The 14,016-nt window shown below is 50.2% G+C and overlaps 22 non-coding genes and 3 pseudogenes across 22 annotated transcripts; all 25 read right to left on the bottom strand.

Annotated features, from left to right (window-relative positions):
* Positions 1-75: 75 nt before the first annotated feature.
* Positions 76-238, bottom strand: LOC135023167 (U1 spliceosomal RNA). Its single transcript, XR_010220172.1, has one exon. It is a non-coding gene; the product is annotated as a U1 spliceosomal RNA (small nuclear RNA).
* A 142-nt stretch (positions 239-380) lies between these two features.
* Positions 381-544, bottom strand: LOC135023074 (U1 spliceosomal RNA). Its single transcript, XR_010220083.1, has one exon. It is a non-coding gene; the product is annotated as a U1 spliceosomal RNA (small nuclear RNA).
* Positions 545-1,218: 674 nt separating this feature from the next.
* Positions 1,219-1,381, bottom strand: LOC135023229 (U1 spliceosomal RNA). The gene has a single exon (XR_010220231.1). It is a non-coding gene; the product is annotated as a U1 spliceosomal RNA (small nuclear RNA).
* Positions 1,382-1,533: 152 nt separating this feature from the next.
* Positions 1,534-1,697, bottom strand: LOC135023119 (U1 spliceosomal RNA). The gene has a single exon (XR_010220126.1). It is a non-coding gene; the product is annotated as a U1 spliceosomal RNA (small nuclear RNA).
* Positions 1,698-2,371: 674 nt separating this feature from the next.
* LOC135023234 (U1 spliceosomal RNA) lies at positions 2,372-2,534 on the bottom strand. Its single transcript, XR_010220236.1, has one exon. It is a non-coding gene; the product is annotated as a U1 spliceosomal RNA (small nuclear RNA).
* A 152-nt stretch (positions 2,535-2,686) lies between these two features.
* Positions 2,687-2,850, bottom strand: LOC135023428 (U1 spliceosomal RNA). Its single transcript, XR_010220381.1, has one exon. It is a non-coding gene; the product is annotated as a U1 spliceosomal RNA (small nuclear RNA).
* A 674-nt stretch (positions 2,851-3,524) lies between these two features.
* On the bottom strand, positions 3,525-3,687 carry LOC135023169 (U1 spliceosomal RNA). The gene has a single exon (XR_010220174.1). It is a non-coding gene; the product is annotated as a U1 spliceosomal RNA (small nuclear RNA).
* Positions 3,688-3,839: 152 nt separating this feature from the next.
* LOC135023085 (U1 spliceosomal RNA) lies at positions 3,840-4,003 on the bottom strand. The gene has a single exon (XR_010220094.1). It is a non-coding gene; the product is annotated as a U1 spliceosomal RNA (small nuclear RNA).
* Positions 4,004-4,701: 698 nt separating this feature from the next.
* LOC135023274 (U1 spliceosomal RNA) lies at positions 4,702-4,837 on the bottom strand (annotated as a pseudogene).
* Positions 4,838-4,989: 152 nt separating this feature from the next.
* On the bottom strand, positions 4,990-5,153 carry LOC135023373 (U1 spliceosomal RNA). Its single transcript, XR_010220327.1, has one exon. It is a non-coding gene; the product is annotated as a U1 spliceosomal RNA (small nuclear RNA).
* A 701-nt stretch (positions 5,154-5,854) lies between these two features.
* Positions 5,855-5,990, bottom strand: LOC135023275 (U1 spliceosomal RNA; annotated as a pseudogene).
* A 152-nt stretch (positions 5,991-6,142) lies between these two features.
* Positions 6,143-6,306, bottom strand: LOC135023112 (U1 spliceosomal RNA). The gene has a single exon (XR_010220119.1). It is a non-coding gene; the product is annotated as a U1 spliceosomal RNA (small nuclear RNA).
* A 674-nt stretch (positions 6,307-6,980) lies between these two features.
* LOC135023182 (U1 spliceosomal RNA) lies at positions 6,981-7,143 on the bottom strand. The gene has a single exon (XR_010220186.1). It is a non-coding gene; the product is annotated as a U1 spliceosomal RNA (small nuclear RNA).
* Positions 7,144-7,295: 152 nt separating this feature from the next.
* On the bottom strand, positions 7,296-7,459 carry LOC135023031 (U1 spliceosomal RNA). The gene has a single exon (XR_010220040.1). It is a non-coding gene; the product is annotated as a U1 spliceosomal RNA (small nuclear RNA).
* Positions 7,460-8,133: 674 nt separating this feature from the next.
* On the bottom strand, positions 8,134-8,296 carry LOC135023144 (U1 spliceosomal RNA). Its single transcript, XR_010220150.1, has one exon. It is a non-coding gene; the product is annotated as a U1 spliceosomal RNA (small nuclear RNA).
* A 152-nt stretch (positions 8,297-8,448) lies between these two features.
* On the bottom strand, positions 8,449-8,612 carry LOC135022992 (U1 spliceosomal RNA). The gene has a single exon (XR_010220001.1). It is a non-coding gene; the product is annotated as a U1 spliceosomal RNA (small nuclear RNA).
* A 692-nt stretch (positions 8,613-9,304) lies between these two features.
* Positions 9,305-9,446, bottom strand: LOC135023323 (U1 spliceosomal RNA; annotated as a pseudogene).
* A 152-nt stretch (positions 9,447-9,598) lies between these two features.
* On the bottom strand, positions 9,599-9,762 carry LOC135022994 (U1 spliceosomal RNA). The gene has a single exon (XR_010220003.1). It is a non-coding gene; the product is annotated as a U1 spliceosomal RNA (small nuclear RNA).
* A 615-nt stretch (positions 9,763-10,377) lies between these two features.
* Positions 10,378-10,540, bottom strand: LOC135023260 (U1 spliceosomal RNA). Its single transcript, XR_010220262.1, has one exon. It is a non-coding gene; the product is annotated as a U1 spliceosomal RNA (small nuclear RNA).
* A 152-nt stretch (positions 10,541-10,692) lies between these two features.
* Positions 10,693-10,856, bottom strand: LOC135023184 (U1 spliceosomal RNA). Its single transcript, XR_010220188.1, has one exon. It is a non-coding gene; the product is annotated as a U1 spliceosomal RNA (small nuclear RNA).
* A 671-nt stretch (positions 10,857-11,527) lies between these two features.
* Positions 11,528-11,690, bottom strand: LOC135023310 (U1 spliceosomal RNA). The gene has a single exon (XR_010220286.1). It is a non-coding gene; the product is annotated as a U1 spliceosomal RNA (small nuclear RNA).
* Positions 11,691-11,842: 152 nt separating this feature from the next.
* LOC135023057 (U1 spliceosomal RNA) lies at positions 11,843-12,006 on the bottom strand. Its single transcript, XR_010220066.1, has one exon. It is a non-coding gene; the product is annotated as a U1 spliceosomal RNA (small nuclear RNA).
* Positions 12,007-12,677: 671 nt separating this feature from the next.
* Positions 12,678-12,840, bottom strand: LOC135023317 (U1 spliceosomal RNA). Its single transcript, XR_010220293.1, has one exon. It is a non-coding gene; the product is annotated as a U1 spliceosomal RNA (small nuclear RNA).
* A 152-nt stretch (positions 12,841-12,992) lies between these two features.
* Positions 12,993-13,156, bottom strand: LOC135023058 (U1 spliceosomal RNA). The gene has a single exon (XR_010220067.1). It is a non-coding gene; the product is annotated as a U1 spliceosomal RNA (small nuclear RNA).
* Positions 13,157-13,827: 671 nt separating this feature from the next.
* On the bottom strand, positions 13,828-13,990 carry LOC135023243 (U1 spliceosomal RNA). Its single transcript, XR_010220245.1, has one exon. It is a non-coding gene; the product is annotated as a U1 spliceosomal RNA (small nuclear RNA).
* Between the last annotated feature and the right edge of the window lie 26 nt (positions 13,991-14,016).

The raw sequence follows: 14,016 nt of genomic DNA on the forward strand, positions 1-14,016 counted from the left end.
AGAAGGGAGCGGCTGAAGAAAAGAGAAGTGGAAACAGACAGCAAACTAGGCTGGAGAGAGACCTGAGACAAAGAGATCTGAATTATACGAGAGCCGACCAGGGGAAACACAAATTATGCAGTCAAGTTTCCCACATTTGGGGAAATCGCAGGGGCAGCACACCCAGAGTGCAATGGGTGAGCCTTGCCCTGGGAGAAGCACCTTCATGATCATAGTATCTCACCTGGCAGGTAAGTAGGAGTTGGGCTAGAGCTGGTGAGGGTCTCTGCTCGGGCACCCCCCTGTCAAGTGAAGGAGATCCAACTGAGGCAGCACAAGGGAACTCTCAAAAGAAGAACAAGGCTCTGAAACAAAGAAATCTGACTTTTACCAGAGCTGACCAGAGGAAAACACAAACACAGTCCCCCACTACCACAAATAAAGCAGTCGAGTTTCCCACATTTGGGGAAATCACAGGGGTCAGCATACCCAGAATGCAATGAATGAACCTCACCCTGGGAGAATAATCTTCATGACCATGGTATCTCCTATGCAAAATAAGTATGATTTGGGATAGAACTGGGGAGGGCCGCTGCTCAGGCACATCTCTGTCAAGTTAAGGAGATTCAACTGAGGCAGCACAAGGGAACTCTCATCTGGGGACAACAACTGCAGGGAGAACACATATTTTCAGATGAACATGGGAGGGCAGAAGGCTGCCTAATACTGAAGCACCCCCAAACAACAAACCAAATGCAACAACTAGTGCAAGCATTCCTGGGGGAAGGCCTGCCGCAGATGGATTTGCATATGGTGATGTCATCCAAGCAGTGGGTCAAAGTTGGCTTCAACCCTCGTCTGCATATGAAAACAGAAAAGGGGCGTGCAGGGCATGGTGGCCTTTTGCGGCGCTTGTCTGACCCCTAGTTTGCATTAAACACCTCCACCCTCCTTCGGTGTGGGGCTCATGTTGGCTATGCCCCAGCCCCTGAAGCATTCAAGCTGATTTCTTGCAGCAGCTTGGCACTGTAACAGCTCCAGAGCTGCTCTGTAAGGCAAGTAAAAGGGTGTGGGCCCTGCAGCACTACCTGTAGTTTGCATTGTGCATTGGAAGGCACAAAGTAAGCAGACGGGAGGAGAAGTCAGGATAGTGCACAAGGGTATAGAAGGGAGCGGCTGAAGAAAAGAGAAGTGGAAACAGACAGCAAACTAGGCTGGAGAGAGACCTGAGACAAAGAGATCTGAATTATACGAGAGCCGACCAGGGGAAACACAAATTATGCAGTCAAGTTTCCCACATTTGGGGAAATCGCAGGAGCAGCACACCCAGAGTACAATGGGTGAGCCTTGCCCTGGGAGAAGCACCTTCATGATCATAGTATCTCACCTGGCAGGTAAGTAGGAGTTGGGCTAGAGCTGGGGAGGGTCGCTGCTCGGGTACCCCCCTGTAAAGTGAAGGAGATCCAACTGAGGCAGCACAAGGGAACTCTCGAAAGAAGAACAAGGCTAAAGGAAAATCTGAGACAAAGAAATCTGACTTTTACCAGAGCTGACCAGAGGAAAGCACAAACACAGTCTCCCACTACCACAAATAATGCAGTCAAGTTTCCCACATTTGGGGAAATCACAGGGGTCAGCATACCCAAAATGCAATGAATGAACCTCACCCTGGGAGAATAATCTTCATGACCATGGTATCTCCTATGCAAAATAAGTATGATTTGGAATAAGGCTGGGGAGGGCCGCTGCTCATGCACATCTCTGTCAAGTAAAGGAGATTCAACTGAGGCAGCACAAGGGAACTCTCATCTTGGGACAACAACTGCAGGGAGAACATATATTTTCAGATGAACATGGGAGGGCAGAAGGCTGCCTAATACTGAAGCACCCCCAAACAACAAACCAAATGCAACAACTAGTGCAAGCATTCCTGGGGGAAGGCCTGCCGCAGATGGATTTGCATATGGTGATGTCATCCAAGCAGTGGGTCAAAGTTGGCTTCAACCCTCGTCTGCATATGAAAAGAGAAAAGGGGCGTGCAGGGCATGGTGGCCTTTTGCGGCGCTTGGCTGACCCCTAGTTTGCATTAAACACCTCCACCCTCCTTTGGTGTGGGGCTCATGTTGGCTATGCCGCAGCCCCTGAAGCATTCAAGCTGATTTCTTGCAGCAGCTGGGCACTGTAACAGCTCCAGAGCTGCTCTGTAAGGCAAGTAAAAGGGTGTGGGCCCTGAAGCACTACCTGTAGTTCGCATTGTGCGTTGGAAGGCACAAAGTAAGCAGACAGGAGGAGAAGTCAGGATAGTGCGCAAGGGCATAGAAGGGAGCGGCTCAAGAAAAGAGAAGTGGAAACAGACAGCAAACTAGGCTGGAGAGAGACCTGAGACAAAGAGATCTGAATTATACGAGAGCCGACCAGGGGAAACACAAATTATACAGTCAAGTTTCCCACATTTGGGGAAATCGCAGGAGCAGCACACCCAGAGTGCAATGGGTGAGCCTTGCCCTGGGAGAAGCACCTTCATGATCATAGTATCTCACCTGGCAGGTAATTAGGAGTTGGGCTAGAGCTGGGGAGGGTCGCTGCTCGGGTACCCCCCTGTAAAGTGAAGGAGATCCAACTGAGGCAGCACAAGGGAACTCTCGAAAGAAGAACAAGGCTAGAGGAAAATCTGAGACAAAGAAATCTGACTTTTACCAGAGCTGACCAGAGGAAAGCACAAACACAGTCCCCCACTACCACAAATAATGCAGTTGAGTTTCCCACATTTGGGGAAATCACAGGGGTCAGCATACCCAAAATGCAATGAATGAACCTCACCCTGGGAGAAAAATCTTCATGACCATGGTATCTCCTATGCAAAATAAGTATGATTTGGAATAGGGATGGGGAGGGCCGCTGCTCATGCACATCTCTGTCAAGTAAAAGAGATTCAACTGAGGCAGCACAAGGGAACTCTCATCTGGTGACAACAACTGCAGGGAGAACACATATTTTCAGATGAACATGGGAGGGCAGAAGGCTGCCTAATACTGAAGCACCCCCAAACAACAAACCAAATGCAACAACTAGTGCAAGCATTCCTGGGGGAAGTTCTGCAGAAGACGGATTTGCATACGGTGATGTCATCCAAGCAGTGGGTCAAAGTTGGCTTCAACCCTCATCTGCATATGAAAAGAGAAAAGGGGCGTGCAGGGCATGGCGGCCTTTTGCGGTGCTTGGATGACCCCTAGTTCGCATTAAACACCTCCACCCTCCTTTGGTGTGGGGCTCATGTTGGCCATGCCCCATCCCCTGAAGCATTCAAGCTGATTTCTTGCAGCAGCTGGGCACTGTAACAGCTCCAGAGCTGCTCTGTAAGGCAAGTAAAAGGGTGTGGGCCCTGCAGCACTACCTGTAGTTTGCATTGTGCATTGGAAGGCACAAAGTAAGCAGACGGGAGGAGAAGTCAGGATAGTGCACAAGGGTATAGAAGGGAGCGGCTGAAGAAAAGAGAAGTGGAAACAGACAGCAAACTAGGCTGGAGAGAGACCTGAGACAAAGAGATCTGAATTATACGAGAGCCGACCAGGGGAAACACAAATTATGCAGTCAAGTTTCCCACATTTGGGGAAATCGCAGGGGCAGCACACCCAGAGTGCAATGGGTGAGCCTTGCCCTGGGAGAAGCACCTTCATGATCATAGTATCTCACCTGGCAGGTAAGTAGGAGTTGGGCTAGAGCTGGGGAGGGTCGCTGTTCGGGCACCCCCCTGTCAAGTGAAAGAGATCCAACTGAGGCAGCACAAGGGAACTCTCGAAAGAAGAACAAGGCTAGAGGAAGATCTGAGACAAAGAAATCTGACTTTTTCCAGAGCTGACCAGAGGAAAGCACAAACACAGTCCCCCACTACCACAAATAATGCAGTCGAGTTTCCCACATTTGGGGAAATCACAGGGGTCAGCATACCCAGAATGCAATGAATGAACCTCACCTTGGGAGAACAATCTTCATGACCATGGTATCGCCTATGCAAAATAAGTATGATTTGGGATAGGGCTGGGGAGGGCCGCTGCTCAGGCACATCTCTGTCAAGTAAAGGAGATTCAACTGAGGCAGCACAAGGGAACTCTCATCTGGGGACAACAACTGCAGGGAGAACACATATTTTCAGATGAACATGTGAGGGCAGAAGGCTGCCTAATACTGAAGCACCCCCAAACAACAAACCAAATGCAACAACTAGTGCAAGCATTCCTGGGGGAAGGCCTGCAGCAGATGGATTTGCATATGGTGATGTCATCCAAGCAGTGGGTCAAAGTTGGCTTCAACCCTCGTCTGCATATGAAAAGAGAAAAGGGGCGTGCAGGGCATGGCGGCCTTTTGCAGTGCTTGGATGACCCCTAGTTCGCATTACACACCTCCACCATCCTTCGGTGTGGGGCTCATGTTGGCTATGCCCCAGCCCCTGAAGCATTCAAGCTGATTTCTTGCAGCAGCTGGGCACTGTAACTGCTCCAGAGCTACTCTGCAAGGCAAGTAAAAGGGTGTGGGCCCTGCAGCACTACCTGTAGTTCGCATTGTGCGTTGGAAGGCACGAAGTAAGCAGACGGGAGAAGTCAGGATAGTGCGCAAGGGCATAGAAGGGAGCGGCTCAAGAAAAGAGAAGTGGAAACAGACAGCAAACTAGGCTGGAGAGAGACCTGAGACAAAGAGATCTGAATTATACGAGAGCCGACGAGGGGAAACACAAATTATGCAGTCAAGTTTCCCACATTTGGGGAAATCGCAGGAGCAGCACATCCAGAGTGCAATGGTTGAGCCTTGCCCTGGGAGAAGCACCTTCATGATCATAGTATCTCACCTGGCAGGTAAGTAGGAGTTGGGCTAGAGCTGGGGAGGGTCGCTGCTCGGGTTCCCCCCTGTGAAGTGAAGGAGATCCAACTGAGGCAGCACCAGGGAACTCTCGAAAGAAGAACAAGGCTAGAGGAAGATCTGAGACAAAGAAATCTGACTTTTACCAGAGCTGACCAGAGGAAAGCACAAACACAGTCCCCCACTACCACAAATAATGCAGTCGAGTTTCCCACATTTGGGAAAATCACAGGGGTCAGCATACCCAGAATGCAATGAATGAACCTCACCCTGGGAGAACAATCTTCATGACCATGGTATCTCCTATGCAAAATAAGTATGATTTGGAATAGGGCTGGGGAGGGCCGCTGCTCATGCACATCTCTGTCAAGTAAAGGAGATTCAACTGAGGCAGCACAAGGGAACTCTCATCTTGGGACAACAACTGCAGGGAGAACATATATTTTCAGATGAACATGGGAGGGCAGAAGACTGCCTAATACTGAAGCACCCCCAAACAACAAACCAAATGCAACAACTAGTGCAAGCATTCCTGGGGGAAGGCCTGCCGCAGATGGATTTGCATATGGTGATGTCATCCAAGCAGTGGGTCAAAGTTGGCTTCAACCCTCGTCTGCATATGAAAAGAGAAAAGGGGCGTGCAGGGCATGGTGGCCTTTTGCGGCGCTTGGCTGACCCCTAGTTTGCATTAAACACCTCCACCCTCCTTTGGTGTGGGGCTCATGTTGGCTATGCCCCAGCCCCTGAAGCATTCAAGCTGATTTCTTGCAGCAGCTGGGCACTGTAACAGCTCCAGAGCTGCTCTGTAAGGCAAGTAAAAGGGTGTGGGCCCTGCAGCACTACCTGTAGTTCGCATTGTGCGTTGGAAGGCACAAAGTAAGCAGACAGGAGGAGAAGTCAGGATAGTGCGCAAGGGCATAGAAGGGAGCGGCTCAAGAAAAGAGAAGTGGAAACAGACAGCAAACTAGGCTGGAGAGAGACCTGAGACAAAGAGATCTGAATTATACGAGAGCCGACGAGGGGAAACACAAATTATGCAGTCAAGTTTCCCACATTTGGGGAAATCGCAGGAGCAGCACATCCAGAGTGCAATGGTTGAGCCTTGCCCTGGGAGAAGCACCTTCATGATCATAGTATCTCACCTGGCAGGTAAGTAGGAGTTGGGCTAGAGCTGGGGAGTGTCGCTGCTCGGGTTCCCCCCTGTGAAGTGAAGGAGATCCAACTGAGGCAGCACCAGGGAACTCTCGAAAGAAGAACAAGGCTAGAGGAAGATCTGAGACAAAGAAATCTGACTTTTACCAGAGCTGACCAGAGGAAAGCACAAACACAGTCTCCCACTACCACAAATAATGCAGTCAAGTTTCCCACATTTGGGGAAATCACAGGGGTCAGCATACCCAAAATGCAATGAATGAACCTCACCCTGGGAGAAAAATCTTCATGACCATGGTATCTCCTATGCAAAATAAGTATGATTTGGAATAGGGCTGGGGAGGGCCGCTGCTCATGCACATCTCTGTCAAGTAAAGGAGATTCAACTGAGGCAGCACAAGGGAACTCTCATCTTGGGACAACAACTGCAGGGAGAACATATATTTTCAGATGAACATGGGAGGGCAGAAGACTGCCTAATACTGAAGCACCCCCAAACAACAAACCAAATGCAACAACTAGTGCAAGCATTCCTGGGGGAAGGCCTGCCGCAGATGGATTTGCATATGGTGATGTCATCCAAGCAGTGGGTCAAAGTTGGCTTCAACCCTCGTCTGCATATGAAAAGAGAAAAGGGGCGTGCAGGGCATGGTGGCCTTTTGCGGCGCTTGGCTGACCCCTAGTTTGCATTAAACACCTCCACCCTCCTTTGGTGTGGGGCTCATGTTGGCTATGCCCCAGCCCCTGAAGCATTCAAGCTGATTTCTTGCAGCAGCTGGGCACTGTAACAGCTCCAGAGCTGCTCTGTAAGGCAAGTAAAAGGGTGTGGGCCCTGCAGCACTACCTGTAGTTCGCATTGTGCGTTGGAAGGCACAAAGTAAGCAGACAGGAGGAGAAGTCAGGATAGTGCGCAAGGGCATAGAAGGGAGCGGCTCAAGAAAAGAGAAGTGGAAACAGACAGCAAACTAGGCTGGAGAGAGACCTGAGACAAAGAGATCTGAATTATACGAGAGCCGACCAGGGGAAACACAAATTATACAGTCAAGTTTCCCACATTTGGGGAAATCGCAGGAGCAGCACACCCAGAGTGCAATGGGTGAGCCTTGCCCTGGGAGAAGCACCTTCATGATCATAGTATCTCACCTGGCAGGTAAGTAGGAGTTGGGCTAGAGCTGGGGAGGGTCGCTGCTCGGGTACCCCCCTGTAAAGTGAAGGAGATCCAACTAAGGCAGCACAAGGGAACTCTCGAAAGAAGAACAAGGCTAGAGGAAAATCTGAGACAAATAAATCTGACTTTTACCAGAGCTGACCAGAGGTAAGCACAAACACAGTCCCCCACTACCACAAATAATGCAGTTGAGTTTCCCACATTTGGGGAAATCACAGGGGTCAGCATACCCAAAATGCAATGAATGAACCTCACCCTGGGAGAAAAATCTTCATGACCATGGTATCTCCTATGCAAAATAAGTATGATTTGGAATAGGGCTGGGGAGGGCCGCTGCTCATGCACATCTCTGTCAAGTAAAGGAGATTTAACTGAGGCAGCACAAGGGAACTCTCATCTGGGGACAACAACTGCAGGGAGAACACATATTTTCAGATGAACATGGGAGGGCAGAAGGCTGCCTAATACTGAAGCACCCCCAAACAACAAACCAAATGCAACAACTAGTGCAAGCATTCCTAGGGGAAGTTCTGCAGAAGACGGATTTGCATACGGTGATGTCATCCAAGCAGTGGGTCAAAGTTGGCTTCAACCCTCATCTGCATATGAAAAGAGAAAAGGGGCGTGCAGGGCATGGCAGCCTTTTGCGGTGCTTGGATGACCCCTAGTTCGCATTAAACACCTCCACCCTCCTTTGGTGTGGGGCTCATGTTGGCCATGCCCCATCCCCTGAAGCATTCAAGCTGATTTCTTGCAGCAACTGGGCACTGTAACAGCTCCAGAGCTGCTCTGTAAGGCAAGTAAAAGGGTGTGGGCCCTGCAGCACTACCTGTAGTTTGCATTGTGCATTGGAAGGCACAAAGTAAGCAGACGGGAGGAGAAGTCAGGATAGTGCACAAGGGTATAGAAGGGAGCGGCTGAAGAAAAGAGAAGTGGAAACAGACAGCAAACTAGGCTGGAGAGAGACCTGAGACAAAGAGATCTGATTTATACGAGAGCCGACCAAGGGAAACACAAATTATGCAGTCAAGTTTCCCACATTTGGGGAAATCGCAGGGGCAGCACACCCAGAGTGCAATGGGTGAGCCTTGCCCTGGGAGAAGCACCTTCATGATCATAGTATCTCACCTGGCAGGTAAGTAGGAGTTGGGCTAGAGCTGGTGAGGGTCGCTGTTCGGGCACCCCCCTGTCAAGTGAAAGAGATCCAACTGAGGCAGCACAAGGGAACTCTCGAAAGAAGAACAAGGCTAGAGGAAGATCTGAGACAAAGAAATCTGACTTTTTCCAGAGCTGGCCAGAGGAAAGCACAAACACAGTCCCCCACTACCACAAATAATGCAGTTGAGTTTCCCACATTTGGGGAAATCACAGGGGTCAGCATACCCAAAATGCAATGAATGAACCTCACCCTCGGAGAACAATCTTCATGATAATGGTATCTCCTATGCAAAATAAGTATGATTTGGGATAGGGCTGGGGAGGGCCGCTGCTCAGGCACATCTCTGTCAAGTAAAGGAGATTCAACTGAGGCAGCACAAGGGAACTCTCATCTGGGGACAACAACTGCAGGGAGAACACATATTTTCAGATGAACATGGGAGGGCAGAAGGCTGCCTAATACTGAAGCACCCCCAAACAACAAACCAAATGCAACAACTAGTGCAAGCATTCCTGGGGGAAGGTCTGCAGAAGACGGATTTGCATACGGTGATGTCATCCAAGCAGTGGGCCAAAGTTGGCTGGAACCCTCATCTGCATATGAAAAGAGAAAAGGGTTAAGCAGGGCATGGCGGCCTTTTGCGGCGCTTGGATGACCCCTAGTTCGCATTAAACACCTCCATTCTCCTTCGGTGTGGGGCTCATGTTGGCTATGCCCCAGCCCCTGAAGTATTCAAGCTGATTTCTTGCAGCAGCTGGGCACTGTAACAGCTCCAGAGCTGCTCTGTAAGGCAAGTAAAAGGGTGTGGGCCCTGCAGCACTACCTGTAGTTCGCATTGTGCGTTGGAAGGCACAAAGTAAGCAGACGGGAGAAGTCAGGATAGTGCGCAAGGGCATAGAAGGGAGCGGCTCAAGAAAAGAGAAGTGGAAACAGGCAGCAAACTAGGCTGGAGAGAGACCTGAGACAAAGAGATCTAAATTATACGAGAGCCGACCAGGGGAAACACAAATTATGCAGTCAAGTGTCCCACATTTGGGGAAATCGCAGGAGCAGCATACCCAGAGTGCAATGGGTGAGCCTTGCCCTGGGAGAAGCACCTTCATGATCATAGTATCTCACCTGGCAGGTAAGTAGGAGTTGGGCTAGAGCTGGGGAGGGCTGCTGCTCGGGTACCCCCCTGTCAAGTGAAGGAGATCCAACTGAGGCAGCACAAGGGAACTCTCGAAAGAAGAACAAGGCTAGAGGAAAATCTGAGACAAAGAAATCTGACTTTTACCAGAGCTGACCAGAGGAAAGCACAAACACAGTCCCCCACTACCACAAATAATGCAGTCGAGTTTCCCACATTTGGGGAAATCACAGGGGTCAGCATACCCAAAATGCAATGAATGAACCTCACCCTCGGAGAACAATCTTCATGACCATGGTATCTCCTATGCAAAATAAGTATGATTTGGGATAGGGCTGGGGAGGGCCGCTGCTCAGGCACATCTCTGTCAAGTAAAGGAGATTCAACTGAGGCAGCACAAGGGAACTCCCATCTGGGGACAACAACTGCAGGGAGAACACATATTTTCAGATGAACATGGGAGGGCAGAAGGCTGCCTAATACTGAAGCACCCCCAAACAACAAACCAAATGCAACAACTAGTACAAGCATTCCTGGGGGAAGTTCTGCAGAAGACGGATTTGCATACGGTGATGTCATCCAAGCAGTGGGCCAAAGTTGGCTGGAACCCTCATCTGCATATGAAAAGAGAAAAGGGGTATGCAGGGCATGGCGGCCTTTTGCGGCGCTTGGATGACCCTTAGTTCGCATTAAACACCCCCACCCTCCTTCGGTGTGGGGCTCATGTTGGCTATGCCCCAGCCCCTGAAGCATTCAAGCTGATTTCTTGCAGCAGCTGGGCACTGTAACAGCTCCAGAGCTGCTCTGTACGGCAAGTAAAAGGGTGTGGGCCCTGCAGCACTACCTGTAGTTTGCATTGTGCATTGGAAGGCACTTAAGAATAGAGAAGTGGAAACAGACAGCAAACTAGGCTGGAGAGAGACCTGAGACAAAGAGATCTGAATTATACGAGAGCCGACCAGGGGAAACACAAATTATGCAGTCAAGTTTCCCACATTTGGGGAAATCGCAGGAGCAGCACACCCAGAGTGCAATGGGTGAGCCTTGCCCTGGGAGAAGCACCTACGTGATCATAGTATCTCACCTGGCAGGTAAGTAGGAGTTGGGCTAGAGCTGGGGAGGGTCGCTGCTCGGGTACCCCCCTGTCAAGTGAAGGAGATCCAACTGAGGCAGCACAAGGGAATTCTCGAAAGAAGAACAAGGCTAGAGGAAGATCTGAGACAAAGAAATCTGACTTTTACCTGAGCTGACCAGAGGAAAACACAAACACAGTCCCCCACTACCACAAATAATGCTGTCGAGTTTCACACATTTGGGGAAATCACAGGGGTCAGCATACCCAGAATGCAATGAATGAACCTCACACTGGGAGAATAATCTTTATGACCATGGTATCTCCTATGCAAAATAAGTATGATTTGGGATAGGGCTGGGGAGGGCCGCTGCTCAGGCACATCTCTGTCAAGTAAAGGAGATTCAACTGAGGCAGCATAAGGGAACTCTCATCTGGGGACAACAACTGCAGGGAGAACACATATTTTCAGATGAACATGGGAGGGCAGAAGGCTGCCTAATACTGAAGCACCCCCAAACAACAAACCAAATGCAACAACTAGTGCAAGCATTCCTGGGGGAAGGCCTGCAGCAGATGGATTTGCATATGGTGATGTCATCCAAGCAGTGGGTCAAAGTTGGCTTCAACCCTCGTCTGCATATGAAAAGAGAAAAGGGGCGTGCAGGGCATGGCGGCCTTTTGCGGCGCTTGGATGACCCCTAGTTCGCATTAAACACCTCCACCCTCCTTTGGTGTGGGGCTCATGTTGGCTATGCCCCAGCCCCTGAAGCATTCAAGCTGATTTCTTGCAGTAGCTGGGCACTGTAACAGCTCCAGAGCTGCTCTGTACGGCAAGTAAAAGGGTGTGGGCCCTGCAGCACTACCTGTAGTTTGCATTGTGCATTGGAAGGCACAAAGTAAGCAGACGGGAGAAGTAAGGATAGTGCGCAAGGCCATAGAATGGAGCGGCTTAAGAAAAGAGAAGTGGAAACAGACAGCAAACTAGGCTGGAGAGAGACCTGAGACAAAGAGATCTGAATTATACGAGAGCCGACCAGGGGAAACACAAATTATGCAGTCAAGTTTCCCACATTTGGGGAAATCGCAGGGGCAGCACATCCAGAGTGCAATGGGTGAGCCTTGCCCTGGGAGAAGCACCTTCATGATTATAGTATCTCACCTGGCAGGTAAGTAGAAGTTGGGCTAGAGCTGGGGAGGGTCGCTGCTCGGGCACCCCCCTGTCAAGTGAAGGAGATCCAACTGAGGCAGCACAAGGGAACTCTCGAATGAAGAACAAGGCTAGAGGAAGAACTGAAACAAAGAAATCTGACTTTTACCAGAGCTGACCAGAGGAAAGCACAAACACAGTCCCCCACTACCACAAATAATGAAGTTGAGTTTCCCACATTTGGGGAAATCACAGGGGTCAGCATACCCAGAATGCAATGAATGAACCTCACCCTGGGAGAACAATCTTCAAGACCATGGTCTCTCCTATGCAAAATAAGTATGATTTGGGATAGGGCTGGGGAGGGCCGCTGCTCAGGCACATCTCTGTCAAGTAAAGGAGATTCAACTGAGGCAGCACAAGGGAACTCTCATCTGGGGACAACAACTGCAGGGAGAACACATATTTTCAGATGAACATGGGAGGGCAGAAGGCTGCCTAATACTGAAGCACCCCCAAACAACAAACCAAATGCAACAACTAGTGCAAGCATTCCTGGGGGAAGGCCTGCAGCAGATGGATTTGCATATGGTGATGCCATCCAAGCAGTGGGTCAAAGTTGGCTTCAACCCCCGTCTGCATATGAAAAGAGAAAAGGGGCGTGCAGGGCATGGCGGCCTTTTGCGGCGCTTGGATGACCCCTAGTTCGCATTACACACCTCCACCCTCCTTCGGTGTGGGGCTCATGTTGGCTATGCCCCAGCCCCTGAAGCATTCAAGCTGATTTCTTGCAGCAGCTGGGCACTGTAACTGCTCCCGAGCTGCTCTGTAAGGCAAGTAAAAGGGTGTGGGCCCTGCAGCACTACCTGTAGTTTGCATTGTGCGTTGGAAGGCACGAAGTAAGCAGACGGGAGAAGTCAGGATAGTGCGCAAGGGCATAGAAGGGAGCGGCTCAAGAAAAGAGAAGTGGAAACAGACAGCAAACTAGGCTGGAGAGAGACCTGAGACAAAGAGATCTGAATTATACGAGAGCCGACCAAGGGAAACACAAATTATGCAGTCAAGTTTCCCACATTTGGGGAAATCACAGGGGCAGCACAACCAGAGTGCAATGGGTGAGCCTTGCCCTGGGAGAAGCACCTTCATGATCATAGTATCTCACCTGGCAGGTAAGTAGGAGTTGGGCTAGAGCTGGGGAGGGTCGCTGCTCGGGCACCCCCCTGTCAAGTGAAAGAGATCCAACTGAGGCAGCACAAGGGAACTCTCGAAAGAAGAACAAGGCTAGAGGAAGATCTGAGATAAAGAAATCTGATTTTTACCAGAGCTGACCAGAGGAAAGCACAAACACAGTCCCCCACTACCACAAATAATGCAGTCGAGTTTCCCACATTTGGGGAAATCACAGGGGTCAGCATACCCAGAATGCAATGAATGAACCTCACCCTGGGAGAACAGTCTTCATGACCATGGTATCGCCTATGCAAAATAAGTATGATTTGGGATAGGGCTGGGGAGGGCCGCTGCTCAGGCACATCTCTGTCAAGTAAAGGAGATTCAACTGAGGCAGCACAAGGGAACTCTCATCTGGGGACAACAACTGCAGGGAGAACACATATTTTCAGATGAACATGGGAGGGCAGAAGGCTGCCTAATACTGAAGCACCCCCAAACAACAAACCAAATGCAACAACTAGTGCAAGCATTACTGGGGGAAGGCCTGCAGCAGATGGATTTGCATATGGTGATGTCATCCAAACAGTGGGTCAAAGTTGGCTTCAACCCTCGTCTGCATATGAAAAGAGACAAGGGGCGTGCAGGGCATGGCGGCCTTTTGCGGCGCTTGGATGACCATTAGTTCGCATTACACACCTCCACCCTCCTTTGGTGTGGGGCTCATGTTGGCTATTCCCCAGCCCCTGAAGCATTCAAGCTGATTTCTTGCAGCAGCTGGGCACTGTAACTGCTCCAGAGACGCTCTGTAAGGCAAGTAAAAGGGTGTGGGTCCTGCAGCACTACCTGTAGTTTGCATTGTGCGTTGGAAGGCACGAAGTAAGCAGACGGGAGAAGTCAGGATAGTGCGCAAGGGCATAGAAGGGAGCGGCTCAAGAAAAGAGAAGTAGAAACAGACAGCAAACTAGGCTGGAGAGAGACCTGAGACAAAGAGATCTGAATTATACGAGAGCCGACCAGGGGAAACACAAATTATGCAGTCAAGTTTCCCACATTTGGGGAAATCGCAGAAGCAGCACACCCAGAGTGCAATGGGTGAGCCTTGCCCTGGGAGAAGCACCTTCATGATCATAGTATCTCACCTGGCAGGTAAGTAGGAGTTGGGCTAGAGCTGGGGAGGGTC

This window comes from Pseudophryne corroboree, unplaced genomic scaffold (genome assembly GCF_028390025.1).
Source record: "Pseudophryne corroboree isolate aPseCor3 unplaced genomic scaffold, aPseCor3.hap2 scaffold_396, whole genome shotgun sequence".
Lineage (NCBI taxonomy): Eukaryota > Metazoa > Chordata > Amphibia > Anura > Myobatrachidae > Pseudophryne > Pseudophryne corroboree.